We start from the raw sequence: 15868 nt of genomic DNA on the forward strand, positions 1-15868 counted from the left end.
CTCCTATGTAAAAATTCCAGTTTTAAAAAAAAGTAATAGGAATGTAGAGCTACATGATATGGTTTACATTCATAGTTTGGTGCTAATGACAGCTAATGAGAAACCAATAATATATATTAAACATTGTTGGCATTAATGATAAATGTTTATAGGAACACTTTAATACAACAAATATAGTTGTGTACATTACTACAGGCTCCCTATACCTTAGGCACTAGAAACATAGACTGTATGCTCTAAGTACAGAAGTTCTGTTTATTGGAGATCTTCTGGATTGTCAAGTGTGATAGTGAAAATCAGTGTGGCTTGTGTGCATTCTTAGTTGATTTAAAAAAAAATGGATGCACTCAGTCAGATCAACTTGATTGAAAAGAATTTTATAACCTTCCCTTCAATATCAACAACTCACAAAACACAATTAGAGTGTTAAATACCTTGTAATGTAAATCCTGTGTGTTGATCATACAACAAGAGACTATGAGCTTTATTCATAAAAACACCTGCAAACCCTTTTGCATGATCCCATGTGTTGCAGACCCTGACCTGGTTTTTGTATTGTACTGTACCATTGTGTGTTTATATTCGGTGGTGGAACCCAGCTGACCGTCCTCAGTAAGTTAAATGATTTTTTTCCCTCTTTATGTTTAATTCTACATTAAATTCCACTTTTTTTTCTTCTCTTTTAAAGTGACTGATATAGCTACTCTCAGTATAATATTTTTGAACAATTTGAATATTCCTACTGTGCTGCCTCTATATCTTACTTGTAGTGATGTGATAAAGAACATTTGCAAGGTAGAATGAGAATGTATTTTACAATATGTTGTTTAATGACCTTGCAAGACCTTTCCCGACCGGGACAGCCATCTAATTATGAGGCAAAGGGGTTAACAATATTTTTTGTGCTGTTCAATGAATTCATTATGTTATAGGTTTCCTGTCCTATTACTTTTTTATATTGGTCTGTTGGTAGTTTGCAAAATATACTGTTCTGGTTCTTGCTGATCAGTGTAGGGAATGCATCTGAAAAATCATCCAACTTCTGTTGCTTTGATATGTCTTTGCCTTGTCCTGTCTTAAATATAGGATATATGTATTATATATTAGATATAATTTCCATAATTTTCTCATTTGCCATTTTCTAACTTTAAAACTTTAAAAAAGGCTAAATTTTCACAGCTGTTGGTTGCGACGCTGTAATTTTGTGGGTTAAGCAAAACTGAACTAAAAGTTTAACTCTTCTATCATCATCCTAACATTCTTCTAGTAGAAAAATTGATTTGGTATTTTAATGAGATATTCAGTAACATGAGAAATGTTTATATTCAAGACAAAGATGTTTATACAAAGATGTTTATTTATATTGTCACCCTTTATGTACAAGAACCTAAATCTGCACTGGATGAAGCTATTTCAAAATATTAGGATGTCGAACTCTTTTTTGCTCTTACATAGATTTCTAATACTATGTTTTGCTTTTACCTCTTCCCCACCAGCAGGTGATGTGAAAGCCCCTTCAGTGTCCATCTTTCCTCCTTCTGAGGAAGAAATAGTCACCAAAAAGGCAACATTGGTCTGCAGTTTGAGTGATTTCACCCCCAGAGGTGCCACGGTGAAGTGGCAGGTGGATGGGAAAGAGAAGACTGATGGTGTTGTGTCCTCAGGGCTCAGCAAACAGAGTGACAGCCTGTATATGGAGAGCAGTTATCTGTCCCTGACCTCCGATGAATGGCTCAAACATGACCTGTACTCCTGCAAAGTGACCCATCAGGGCAAGGAAATAATCCAAACACTGAAGAGATCTGACTGTATATAACCCCTTACCTCTTTCTAGTCCTTTAGTTTTTCCCATTGTCTTTGTCCATTTCTTAAATATTTCTACTCAGATCCTGTATTCAGGAATCCTGTACATCGATAACATGCATTTTTATCTTACTGTACATTTCTGTTACTCAATGTTGCTTCTCCGTCTTGGGCCTTTCATTTGTTTCTTTACACTTTTGTAAACTGTCTACATATATCAATTAATAAAAACAATCACCAATACCGTCTGCCAAAACTACTTTCTTTGGGTGCTGCATCTAAATATAAGATTGAAGCCCAAGGGGCCAAAACCAAATGTATATGACAAACTTAACTCCGTAGAGTAATAGCTCAGTTAGGGATTTGCCACCATAAAAAAACGTATTATATCATATAATCATTAAGGTATATAATACTATGTCATTTATAATGTGCATTAAAAGCACATAAGTTAAATGAGATAAGATCAATTCCTCTTGTCATAGGGGAACCATTAAAGCAATGTACAAATGTATAGAAATGAATAATCACAAACATGTATTATAAAGTTTAGTTTCAGAGAATTTATTACTATTATTATTATTATTAACATTTATTTATAAAGCGCCAACATATTCCGCAGCGCTGTACAATAAGTGGGTTTCATACATTGAACATACAGAGTAACATATAAAGCAATCAATAACTGATACAAGAGGTAAAAAGGGCCCTGCCCAAAAGAGCTTACAATCTACAAGGAGAAAGGGTTGAGACACAAGGTGTGGGAATGGGCAAGATAAATGGTAGCAAGGGAATGGTGCTATATACACGGTTTAAAAAGATTTATATTTTATTATATGGTTTTGTTATGGGGTTAATATGTGGATTTAGCAGTCACTATTACCGTAGCATGAATTTACACAATAAACTGTAAATGTAATGAAGTCCCTGTGATTGCTAATAGATTTGTTCAGTAACACTGTGTACAAGATAATTCACACTTATTGTTATCAATCTCTTATTTTAAAACAAGTTAAGTTGTCTTACTTCCAGTAGAATTAAGTCTAAAACACCTAACAACTGGACTTTTCTGAGTTTTTTGGGGGGTTTTTTTTCAGTTGTTTTAGACTTAATTCTACTAGATACTGTATATCATGACCTGGATGAATGAGAATCTTCATAGGCATCTTGTCCTACTTCCCTAACTTCCTTGGTGGTGAAGAGGTGGATATAGGAATAAATATTATCAAGGGCCCTAAGTTAGGGCAAGAATTCTTCAGGGATACAATATTTTTATCTGTATATTCTGTGAGCAGTTTATTGTTTTACAGAAAACAGAACAGAGAGTGTGAATAACAGAAGTCTATGCATTTTCAAAATAAGTCCTGTATTTCTCCTCATTTCTGTACTGATGGCCTCTTTGGAGAGATAAAAGGAATCTGTTTGACCTTTATTAGATATCATGGCAGCTTGTGAAAAAATCTACATTTTTCTGGACCAGTAGATACAACACATATGCTGTATATACAAAAAAATTCTGTAAAATTGTTTATAGTCCAGCACATCATATTTTAAATCACATCAAAATCTCATGCAGGGTCATTTTAAAGAAGAAGGAAAGGTACAATCACTGCGGTGCCAAATTCTGCACATGTGCAAACCTGGCAAGGGACACTCAACAAATAATACCCTGGGTTGGAGAGTTTTTAGAAGAAGAGGAGCCCCAGCCTGGGTAAAAGAAAACTGACTAGAATCTCAATTGGGGGGCACCTTACAGTGATTTTGCCATTAGTGATTTTACCTTTCCTTTTCTCTATTAATAATTGGACTAAGGGGACATTCACTCAGGGCCTGCAAGGACAGAAGTACCACCATCAGACCTTTTTCACTGCAACAAATGCTTCTACTGGATCTTTCTAATAAAGTTGGCATTGTTAGTGGAGGGTAGTGAGGTTCTGCTTGTTTGTATCCAGCAAGGCACACACAGTGAGGACATTTCAATCTTGATTTTCTGCCTTATTGTATTCAGGTTCACTTGGTGATGGTAGTACTGCAACCAATTTCATGGGGCAACTAAGGGGGCCCACCAGTGAGATCTTTGCCCTTGTTACCCTAAAGCAGCCCTGATCTCAAGAAGTCTAGTGTTTCAAATAAACACTATAAAACATTTAAATTCAGAAACTTGCTCCTCTGTGTCAGATACTGTTTACAATTCACCAAAAGATCTTCTATAATGTTTCAGTCCAACTAATGCCCTAGATCACCCATGCTAGAACACTCTGCAGTTTTTGTACAGCTCTTTAGCACTGTGGTGGATTTTTGGAGGAGGAACGCAACTCACAGTCCTCGGTAAGTACCTTATCTTTCAACAAATTGACATTTAATTTCTGTGGCTTTGCTATGTCTGTTGTTTGTCTCCTAGTTTTAATCCTACACTTTCTTTCCCCTTTGTTTTTCTTGACTTAATCATCTTTATAACATTAAAGAATGTGTACCTAATGTATAACCAGATATATAGACTAAATTCCAAAATGCAAAATCGTTCTCCCTCCCTCCATTCTCTCTTGCTCTTCTACAGACTGATTCTCCAGCATTTCACTACACTAATAACCTTTTTGTGGTATTCAAGTGAGACTAAAACATTATTAAATCCCCATACATACACCACATGGCAAGTTTATTTCTGATAAAATGAGTGTAACTCTAGTTATTATTTGTTAATTAATTTAGCTACTTGTGTCTTTTTTTATTCCAAAATGTAGTTAATTAGTCTTCCTATTGTATTACCTATTAAAATGTATCTGCTTCCAAGTAAGTACATACAGTAAGCCTTTCATGCAAAGAACTTCAGTGGCTGTGAGTGCTTAGCAGCAATAATCACACTGTAATTGTAATGAGCAATGTGTTTATGTGGCTTTGTTAGTAGTTGGAAGTGACAGTTACAGTATATGCTATTACTGCACATTGGCAGCCTGGAATGTTCATGTCTCATAGGTTATTATTGGCTATTATTATTGATTGTTTGCTTTTGTTTATTAGTTGTTTGCATATTATTGCCATTCCCTTTGTCATATGTTTTTTAATCTCCAACTATTTTTCTGCCTAAAGATGTTCTTAGTAGATATAACACTACTAAATTTAACCTACCAATTCTGCTGAAAGGCATTTCTTCTTGGTCTGTGAGGACCTGTGCAATTCAATTAAAAATAAGCAGTTTAGTGATAAACTGTAGTGTTTAGGAGCGCAGTGTGGTCCAAAGATTGTTTTTCTTTTTATCACCATATTTATATAGCATTTTGTTATTTTAAGCTACAAAAATATCACATTATATTGTCGCAGAAACCAAGACAGGTAATGTCAGCATTTATTTGGTAAATGTTGTAAGGGGCTCATTGGTAGGGAAAAGAGAGTGCAGAGAAACAGAAGACATACAATAACCCACACCAGTTCCTCTCCATTCTTAAGATTTTTTATTGTACCTTACTCCCTGTTATGTGTTTTGGTATCTGTACTCACTGCCTCTTTCTGGTCAGTAGGTGATGTGAAATCCCCTTCAGTGTCCATCTTTCCTCCCTCCGAGGAAGAAATAGCCACCAAAAAGGCAACATTGGTCTGCAGTTTGAGTGATTTCACCCCCAGAGGTGCCACGGTGAAGTGGCAGGTGGATGGGAAAGAGAAGACTGATGGTGTTGTGTCCTCAGGGCTCAGCAAACAGAGTGACAGCCTGTATATGGAGAGCAGTTATCTGTCCCTGACCTCCGATGAATGGCTCAAACATGACCTGTACTCCTGCAAAGTGACCCATCAGGGCAAGGAAATAATCCAGACGTTGAAGAGATCTGACTGTATATAACTATCCATTAATCCTGTCTAATATTCCAATGCCTGTCTAATACTCGGCCTTTTAGGATTCCTTTCCATATATATTACAGGCTTTGATATGTTATTTACTTTCTCTATATTTTAAATCCTTCAATGTTTGCCCAGTCCTTAAACAATTTCATGAGATTTCATGCATGGACCCTCCATTTTTTCCTTTCACATCTTTGTCAACCTATATGATTCAATAAATGAATTTTATCTTTATTATGTCTGGTCTAAGTTGATTAATATTATACATAAAATCTTTCATGAATGGTTAAGGCCTTGTGTGACATAATAAGTGAATTTCAAACATCACATAATAAATAGAATAATTCAAATGTACACAACATAATAACAGATTCAGTTACATACTTAGAAATATACTATTCTCTGACATGAGTTACACAAGTTTCTGTTCCACTTTCCCATCTGTCTTATTTAGTTTTGCTTATTTTTGTATTATATTAAAACCTTCTTGTTCTACATTTCTGGGAATATACAATACATATCAGTCTGATATTGTCAGGTTTTCATATTGTACAGATAATTTGGGGCACTGCTTATTCTACCCTCATGGTGGTATGAAGCTTTAAACATTAAACCTGGGTTTGTCACATGTCCATGAATTATAGATATCTTTGTATGGAATAGATTTTGGATATAGCTTGGCTCATCCCTTCCAAAATGTATATATATATATATATATATATATAGCCTACTTTTTTCAGGAAATGTACTACATGGAAAACTACATGGAAATGTACTACAGACTACACTAAGGGGCATATTTATTAACATTGGAGACAATAGCCCAATAACAACCAAACCAAAAGATTCATTTTGCTTCTACGTTGTTGGTGACAGAAATAATTAGAAGAATTTTGCAAATAAGATAGAATTCTGATTCTGCTGAGCCAGATAATATGAGTGAAAAAGGCTACTGAGGAAAGCAACTATCTCACTAGAGCCTTTCATGCTGGCTCACCAAAGAGTCTGTAGATGCCCTGTTAAACATAGGAGGTGCCAGACAGCAGCAGTACAGGCAGGTGAATCCTATATATAAACTATTACCAGGCAGCAGTTTTAACTTACTTGAAAAACTATAACTCATACTATGTATAACTCATACTATGTATGAGAGGATTTATGGAATTCTATTTGATTATGGGATGGTATTTGATCAGGAGAAATCTTCATTATACAATACCTTATAGCAGTTTTTCAAAAGCTGTGGGGCTCCCCCCTCGGGGGGCAGATCAGTAACGGGGGGCTCAGCCTGAAGGCCACTGAGGTTAAAAATTGGGAAGAATGTACATGTACTTGCCTAGATAAAATGGACGAGGAAAAGATAAAGGGTGAGTTAAAGTTGCCTAGATATACCTGTTACTATGGCTAAATGATGAATACAGAGCTATTTTACTTTAGCTGTAACTATTTCATTAGCAAAGATGCACCCTGACCGAAAATTGGACCTTTAAGATTCACAGCCGCCACCCTACAGATTGTGCCAAGAGCAATGAGGTAGCCCTGCAGAACATCCCAACTAGGGTAATAATTTGGTTGGCACAGATAATATTACAGTTGGTTGTAGTTTTTGTACAGCCTTGTATCACTGTGGAGTGAAGGAACCACTTCAGCCTCCTTAGTAAATACATTGATCATTGCATGGCTCTTTATGTATCCTCTTGATGTATGCACTGATTTTATTTCTGGTATTTAATTAACATATTTATATATACACATATGCACAAACACACACATAAATATATACTGTATATACACTGGTGCTTCCATTTCTTTGACTTTTATGGAGAATGACTTTTCTAAAAGCATCAGTATGGCAGGTCCCAGTCATATGTATGAATGCAGAAAAGGAATATCATCTGTGCATTACCTGCTGTGTTTTTTCTCTCTCACCATTCACACTCTATTTATGATAAAATAAATTGGCGTTAAATTATATAAATTAGTAATACATCCATTTAAGAGAGTTAAAAACAAATCAGTCCTGTATTACAAACTACAGAATGGGTGTTAACTAAAAACATCTTCATTACCCCATAAAAGTTCTATAGTTATTCTTATAATGTAAGTTTTATACTTTTATAGTTCATATGTATGTTTATATTGCAACATCAGACTGATGGAATGGCACTTGGTCATTTAATTATTAATTAACTGACTTTAGGAACAACATACACAGAAAATGAAGACTACTGATAATTTTTCTTCATAATTCTGTAAAGCATGCTTATCAGTGCAAATAAATACAATAATATCCAACACTACTGAATACCACAGAAAGATTTACCACCTTGCAGCAGGAATGCCCCTTACATATAACTTTCTAGAGAAAGCACTTCACTAGTTTTCCTCTGCAGTAATAATCCCTTGGCCAGTGCACTGGTTCCTTTCCCCATTTTGTTCTGTCTGTCTTCTCTTCTTAATAGATTGTAAGCTTTTGGGGCAGGGACCTTATCCCCACTGTGCACTGAAACTTTACAATAGGTGTATACTGCATATATTTGTGGTGCTACATTGCTACATATATAAATACAATACCTTTATGCCCTCATGAAGTGCTGTAAGAAGGCATACTATTTGTTTGCCTATTTCTTAAGGATTGAAGGTCCTGTATAGTAAGTCAGTTTCCTATAAGTTATGTTATTTATTCCCATAAATATTCTTGTTGCCCTTTCTTTGACGTTTATACAGTTTTTTATGCTTCAGTACCCACAATGGAATATTCAGTGCTATTAAGTTTTTGGAAAAGTCTCCAGCTGTTTTTACAGTTTTTTCACTTATTCACTTTTCACTTATTAACTATCATTCACTCATAAATTGTTCTGTATGAATTTTACTCTTTTGATGCTTTTTAGTCTATAATTGGTTATTTTAAGCATAGTGTTGGTTATTGTAAGCATGGTGCATTTATATTGCATCTGCTCCCTCCATCCCTTGCTCTGCCAAGAGTTTATATGCTCTCCATATCCACACAAATGGCTTAGTCGATCTAGTCTGTTATTCTAAAAGTTTTCAACAAGTATGTAATGGGGAAATGCTAGTTCTACCTTTCAATTAGTATAGTCAACAGCAGAAATGCATAAAATGTTTTCTGTAGCTGCTTAAACAAAATCAGAGTTAAGGGTAGAGACATTTAACACTGCAAGTCATGCCCTGTGAGCATACTAAATTCCCAGCATCCCCAGTAGCATTAGGCTTGTGAATTGTAGTTCATATGAGTAGCTTGCTTCCTTAAAGGATCCAAATGTAAATTATCTGGAGCAAAACAAACCCACAGAGGGCTAGCAGTAGTTATCTCAAACTATAGCTTTGCACAAAGAGCCAGAACCATTAAGGAGTTAAAAGAACTGGGGGCTTATTAGATAACAAAACTACTGAGCAATTACACATATCAACCAATTAATAATTAGTTTGGGTCTGTCTATTACAACTGGCTTCATTATTGTCTAGAGCCTTTGCTGCAATGCCATTTTCAAAGTTTGTCACATTTAGTAGAAGACTGTGCAGAAATAGAACATACAATGTAATGATGTCTTGGTGAGCACTGCAAGGGTTAAGTCTCCGCATGAGCTGTTCGGTGCCTCACCCTTCCCCTGGGTCCCAGTGGGTGATGACATGGCTGGAGGTGCAGGTGCAAGGGGCCCAGGCCAGTATCACAGGTGCCGATACACAGTTTCACTACTGTGATGTGAACACCCATTTTCTATCCTTTGTCAGTCAAGTATCTCATTTTGTGCTACTTTGGAAAATGCAACGTTTATTTCGTTTCTCATACCCCCAACCTCTTGCAAATATCCCCAACCTATTGCACAGATGGGTTTCTAGGAGTATTCATATGTTGCTTAGTAATGACATGACATGCTAGACTAGTGCCACAATTTAACCCCTAAAGCACCAAACAAATATCACTTAATTCCATTTACACTGTTTGTTGTAGCACTTGTGTTAACAATCCACTTGGCCTTTATTATTGTTGCTGCATGGCCATTTCATTTTTAGCATAAAGCCATTACATTAGTTCCATATTATTTCATCTTCCACTTAAATGAGCTAATTATTCAACAGATCATAGATATATTGCTTCTTATATGAACAAAAACATTCCGATTTGCTTTACAGTACAATTCAGCAGGACACTGCAATCTGTTTTAAAAGAACAGTAAATGAAAAATGAAAATGTATCAAAGTAATTATTATATAATCTATTGTTACCCAGCACTGGTACAAGTTTTGAGTTTGCTTCAGAAAAGTAAGAAGAAAATACTACTATAGTATATATTAATAAGCTGCTGTAGCCATGGCAGAAGCTAATTGCATTTAATTAGGGCTGAATCGCACAGGTTACATAGCAAATAACAGGTATACTCTGTAAAACACCATTGTATTCTACAGAGCTTATCTTTTATTTATACCTTTTTTACAGCTTGTATGGCTGCCCCATGACTACACAGCAACTTATTTATATAAACTATAGTACTAATACTGGAGCAAACACACAGCTTTTACCAGTGCAACAGTACATTATATTTTAATTGTTTTAAAACACTTAATTTTTTGGTGTTACTGTTACTTTGAGATATTTTCTAACATTACCCTAGTATAGTAAACTCTTCACTTACTGTCTAACATAAGGGGCAAGTAGCTATCAATTTCATTGGGCCATAACTATATGAAATGGAACAGACACTTAGCAAACTAGAAACCTAACATCAATAGAAAAATAGACACAAACATGTGTACTTTATTAGACGAATTACCACAGCATGTATGTGTTGCCATTATACAGAGTCAAATGTAATACATTCAAGCCCCACTTCAAGGTCCATCCTTTGGTCAGAGACCACCTTGTGAATAGGTATAGTTATTGAAAAGTATTAGTGTTCAGCTAGTTTCAAGAATATCTAGGACAGCAAATACCTATTAACCCCAAATCTCACTCTAACTGACCATCAAGCTGGGCTTTCAGGTGTATCTAGTAGGACAAATAGCAAAAAAGGGAAAGTTGTGCTCACCACTAAATTTTAAACCATTAGGACAGGGTGCATCACAAAATTACTATAGACAGCAACAAGTGGCCCTCTGCACTCACCCATTGTCAATATAATGTATAAAGGACAATAAGACATTCTGTGCATTAAGCTACCAAGAAATGCCCTCCCCTCTGAGCAAAGCAATGATTGTTTGTCCATATACTCCAAGCTAGCCAACTACATCATCCCCGGTATGGCCAGTCCTACACTCACTTACTTTTATCTGAATCATTAAGAATTCTACTGCTTCAATGTACATTTAACTAAGGATCAAGTAGGTATTCTCCCCAATTCTTTCCTTAACTGGTCTTCAGACTTCAGTGCCCCCACCCCGCTATTAGTCCATGGTTCTAAGGAATCATTGCCTTAATAGCTTATTTCACTGTTTTACCCAAAGTTCAAATGCAGAAACAATGCTAACACGTTTGCATTTTGGCTTCTGGGACTTGGATGTAAGAGCAATAAACACAGTACACTGAGGGGAGGCAAGGAGAATGGAATACAAGTTTGGGGCAATTTCATCTACACTAGTATACACTTAACAGTTAAAATAGGAATAATAGTTTACAAGGTAACTGCCAGTACCTATATAATATTTATTGTAAGTGTTCAATTTAAATAGAATGCTTAACTAGACTTAACTAGAAGTTTTTGGTTCCCCCACACAGCAAAATCATTTTATGGCCATTTTTCATAAATATACATGGACACTGGTTATAAGACAGAGTTTCACTGTCCCCCTATATTCCCTCCTCAGTATTTATACTGCTGCTGCCAAGAGCAAGGCTGGGCTCATACAGAATATAAATATTCAGCCCACTGTCTGCCATTTGTGTCCTAATGTCTAGAGCCTGATACATGCAAGTGCCTGATTGGAATCGAGCATTCCTATCATGTAACCTATTTTGTAGGACTTTTTTCATAACAACTGTAGGAAAGTTTATACATACATTGAACTCAGATATTCTGCTTATTTCATTGTCAGTGAAATAGTTAATGTTCCAAATCTATACAGATGCCACTGAGCTGGGAACCCCCTGGTGCTAAAATTATTACCCCTTGATGTTGAACAGCCAATCAGAGTCAGCCATGTTCTCAACAAACATGGGCAGGAAAGAGAAGTGAAACTGGAGGGAGATACAGAATGTGCAGAGAAGCACACCTGGTGCAAAGCCTATTCAAATGAACTTTCCAAATTACCCCGTCCCCCAGGGGAACAGAGAGCAGAGAGCATTGCAATTAATTCTGATATGTATGTATGTAATGTGACAATTAATTTCATTGTCATTGCACAGAGATTTTACTCAGATAAGTGCAGTAAAATATGGAAACATCAAATATTCTGCCATTAGAGTTGTTTTAATTTGAGTGTTGTTTTGATTTGACTGTCTATTAATTAAAGGGCTGAGCTTTGATAAGAACCATTTTGCTTTACTCCAATGCTGTCATAAGTGGAGACAGAGCATCATTATTTCTGTCATTTAATGATTTTCCAAGCTACAGCTCTCCACCTGTTGTAGAACTGCAGCTTTCAGAAACTCATATTCCTATAACCAATGTCATAGAGGCAACAAGCATGGCGCAGCTTGAGCAAAACTCATATTAAGACCTCTTACCTTCTTACCCTACAACACCAAGCTCCCAATGCCTTTTCATTGCCAGTTATCCCCACTGACAAGCACACTGCCTGCACAGACTAAAGAAACATTTATGGTACATTGCTGAGCTTTCAAAATTCTCATTTAACCTACACTTGCATCATTGGGAGCCCAGTATATGAACATTTATGATCCATGTTCTTTAAGTACTCTTATTAATGCTCAGTGACATGCTTACTGAATCTATGCAATGTGTACAGATATCAATTAATGGTCTAGAAACTGCCCCCACTGTATACAGTATTAAAATAGTAACATAGGTTGGTAAAAGACACCTTCAACTTTTTATATCTATATGAAACCTTCCTAATGGTAGTTGATCCAGTGGAGAACCCCATCTCCACTATCTCCCCTACCCCTGTATTCCCTCACTTGTACTGAGAGCTATCTCCCCTACCCCTGTATTCCCTCACTTGTACTGAGAGCTATCTCCCATAACCCTGTATTTCCCTCACTTGTACTGAGAGCTATCTCCCATACCCCTGTATTCCCTCACTTGTACTGAGAGCTATCTCCCATAACCCTGTATTCCCTCACTTGTACTGAGAGCTATCTCCCCTACCCCTGTATTCCCTCACTTGTACTGAGAGCTATCTCCCATACCCCTGTATTCCCTCACTTGTACTGAGAGCTATCTCCCCTACCCCTGTGTTCCCTCACTTGTACTGAGAGCTATCTCCCATAACCCTGTATTCCCTCACTTGTACTGAGAGCTATCTCCCCTACCCCTGTATTCCCTCACTTGTACTGAGAGCTATCTCCCATAACCCTGTATTCCCTCACTTGTACTAAGAGCTATCTCCCCTACCCCTGTGTTCCCTCACTTGTACTGAGAGCTATCTCCCATAACCCTGTATTCCCTCACTTGTACTGAGAGCTATCTCCCCTACCCCTGTATTCCCTCACTTGTACTGAGAGCTATCTCCCATAACCCTGTATTCCCTCACTTGTACTGAGAGCTATCTCCCCTACCCCTGTATTCCCTCACTTGTACTGAGAGCTATCTCCCCTACCCCTGTATTCCCTCACTTGTACTGTGAGCTATCTCCCATAACCCTGTATTCCATCACTTGTACTGAGAGCTATCTCCCCTACCCCTGTATTCCCTCACTTGTACTGAGAGCTATCTCCCATAACCCTGTATTCCCTCACTTGTACTGTGAGCTATCTCCCATAACCCTGTATTCCCTCACTTGTACTAAGAGCTATCTCCCATAACCCTGTATTCCCTCACTTGTACTGTGAGCTATCTCCCATAACCCTGTATTCCCTCACTTGTACTGAGAGCTATCTCCCCTACCCCTGTATTCCCTCACTTGTACTGAGAGCTATCTCCCCTACCCCTGTATTCCCTCACTTGTACTGAGAGCTATCTCCCATAACCCTGTATTCCCTCACTTGTACTGAGAGCTATCTCCCATACCCCTGTATTCCCTCACTTGTACTGTGAGCTATCTCCCATACCCCTGTATTCCCTCACTTGTACTGTGAGCTATCTCCCATACCCCTGTATTCCCTCACTTGTACTGAGAGCTATCTCCCCTACCCCGGTATTTCCTCACTTGTACTGAGAGCTATCTCCCATAACCCTGTATTCCCTCACTTGTACTGAGAGCTATCTCCCATAACCCTGTATTCCCTCACTTGTACTGAGAGCTATCTCCCCTACCCCTGTATTTCCTCACTTGTACTGAGAGCTATCTCCCATAACCCTGTATTCCCTCACTTGTACTGAGAGCTATCTCCCATACCCCTGTATTCCCTCACTTGCTAAAAAGCCATCCAACCCCTTCTTAAAGTTATATAATGTATCAGCCAGTACGACTAATTTAATGAGTTAATTCTACAACTTCACAGCTCTCACTGTAAAAGATCAGTTAAAAATTTCCCCAGGGACTAGTGCAGTAAGAAAGGTGGCCTGTGCCTTTCTATACAGTGGTTTGGAGTTGCGACATATATCATGAAAATCAAAAAGAGTCCACTGGAGCATTGTGACAATGCAAAAAAGTGTTTATTTAGAGGTCCATAACACTACATGTTTGGGACAACTGAGTGAGTGGCCTTATAAACTTTACCAATTGCCCAACCAAGGTATGTAACCAAAAGTACCAGCTTCACCTAGTGGCCAGGTAGTGGATATCCATGGATACACCATAGTAATCTCATTTAGCTTGTCTATTACCCCCCCCCCCCCCCCCCTCGAGCTGGCATTGGCATTTGCTTGAATACCATCCAGCGTAAGGCTGCCGCAATATGTTTAACATTATAAAAATATCTACCCACTGGGGTATGAGTTTTTTTTTATTCTAAGGATCATATGCAGTTATAGACCTTTTATGCTCCCCTATCTAGATGTCCACTAACAGGATGGGCTGTTTGCCCTACATACAATTTACCACCTACAACAGCGAAGGCCAAGTGCTTTTATACAAGTCATGGAACTCTGAGGTGAATTCTAATATTCTCATATTTTCCAATGGGGGGAACATTATTTTTTATAAGACAAACATTTTAGTGAGTCATGTGACACAAATTGCATCACTAAGCACCAAAGTACCCCCTTTTGCAAAATATAAAGATATTATAAGCCACTGAGGAGTTTCATGACCATATAAAAGCACACGGCCGAAGGTCATGGAACTCCGTGGTGACTTCTAATATCCTCATACTTTTTAACAGGGGTTGCATTTTTATTATAATACACAAGTTTCAGTGAGTCATGTGACAGAAATGACATCACTGAGCATCATTATAACTGGTGACATCACAAAACACTGTATATAAGAATAAACAAATAAAAGAAATTCCAATATATATACATACTGTAACAAAATGTGCCTTACCGGCACGGCGGGGACGCCCGCCGCGCCGCCGTCAGCGGGGACGCCCGCCGCGCCGTCCTCTTCATGCGCCGGCTTCCTTATAGTGGGCGCGTGCATGCGCGCTTCCGCATTTAAAGGCGCATGCGCGCTGGCGTGATGACGTCAGCGCGCAATGGCGCGAAATTCAAAGGTATTTAAAGGGACGGTTGTTTACATTTTGTTGCCCGTGATAGGATTTGATCCTGGTGCTTTTCTGAGCCTTGTACACTTCGTTTCTGTATCCTGCCTTGTTGCCTTCCTGTGTTTTGACCCGGCTTGCTCCTGACTATTCTGATTATCCATATCTGACCCCGGCTTGTACTTTGACTACGATTTCGTCTCATCCTGCTGTATTGATTACCCGGTTTTGACCCTTGCCTGTCTGACTACCCTTGATTGCTGCCCGCCCCGACCTAGCCTGCCTGACGACGACCTTGTTTAACCCTATTCGTACCGTGATCTTTGGCCTAACTGACTTTCTACAGTCGTGCCCCATTGCTAGCCAGAACTCCTGCTTTGCACCTCTCGTATAAGTCCAGGTGGCATCCGAGTAGCTGAGGGCTCCTCCCGAAGCCAAAGGCGGTCACGCTACTGGTGAAGCACGAGCTGAGACCAGGGTGCTTGGCACTAGCTCTGGTATTGGGTGCCG

Source organism: Xenopus tropicalis, chromosome 1 (assembly GCF_000004195.4).
Source record: "Xenopus tropicalis strain Nigerian chromosome 1, UCB_Xtro_10.0, whole genome shotgun sequence".
NCBI lineage: Eukaryota > Metazoa > Chordata > Amphibia > Anura > Pipidae > Xenopus > Xenopus tropicalis.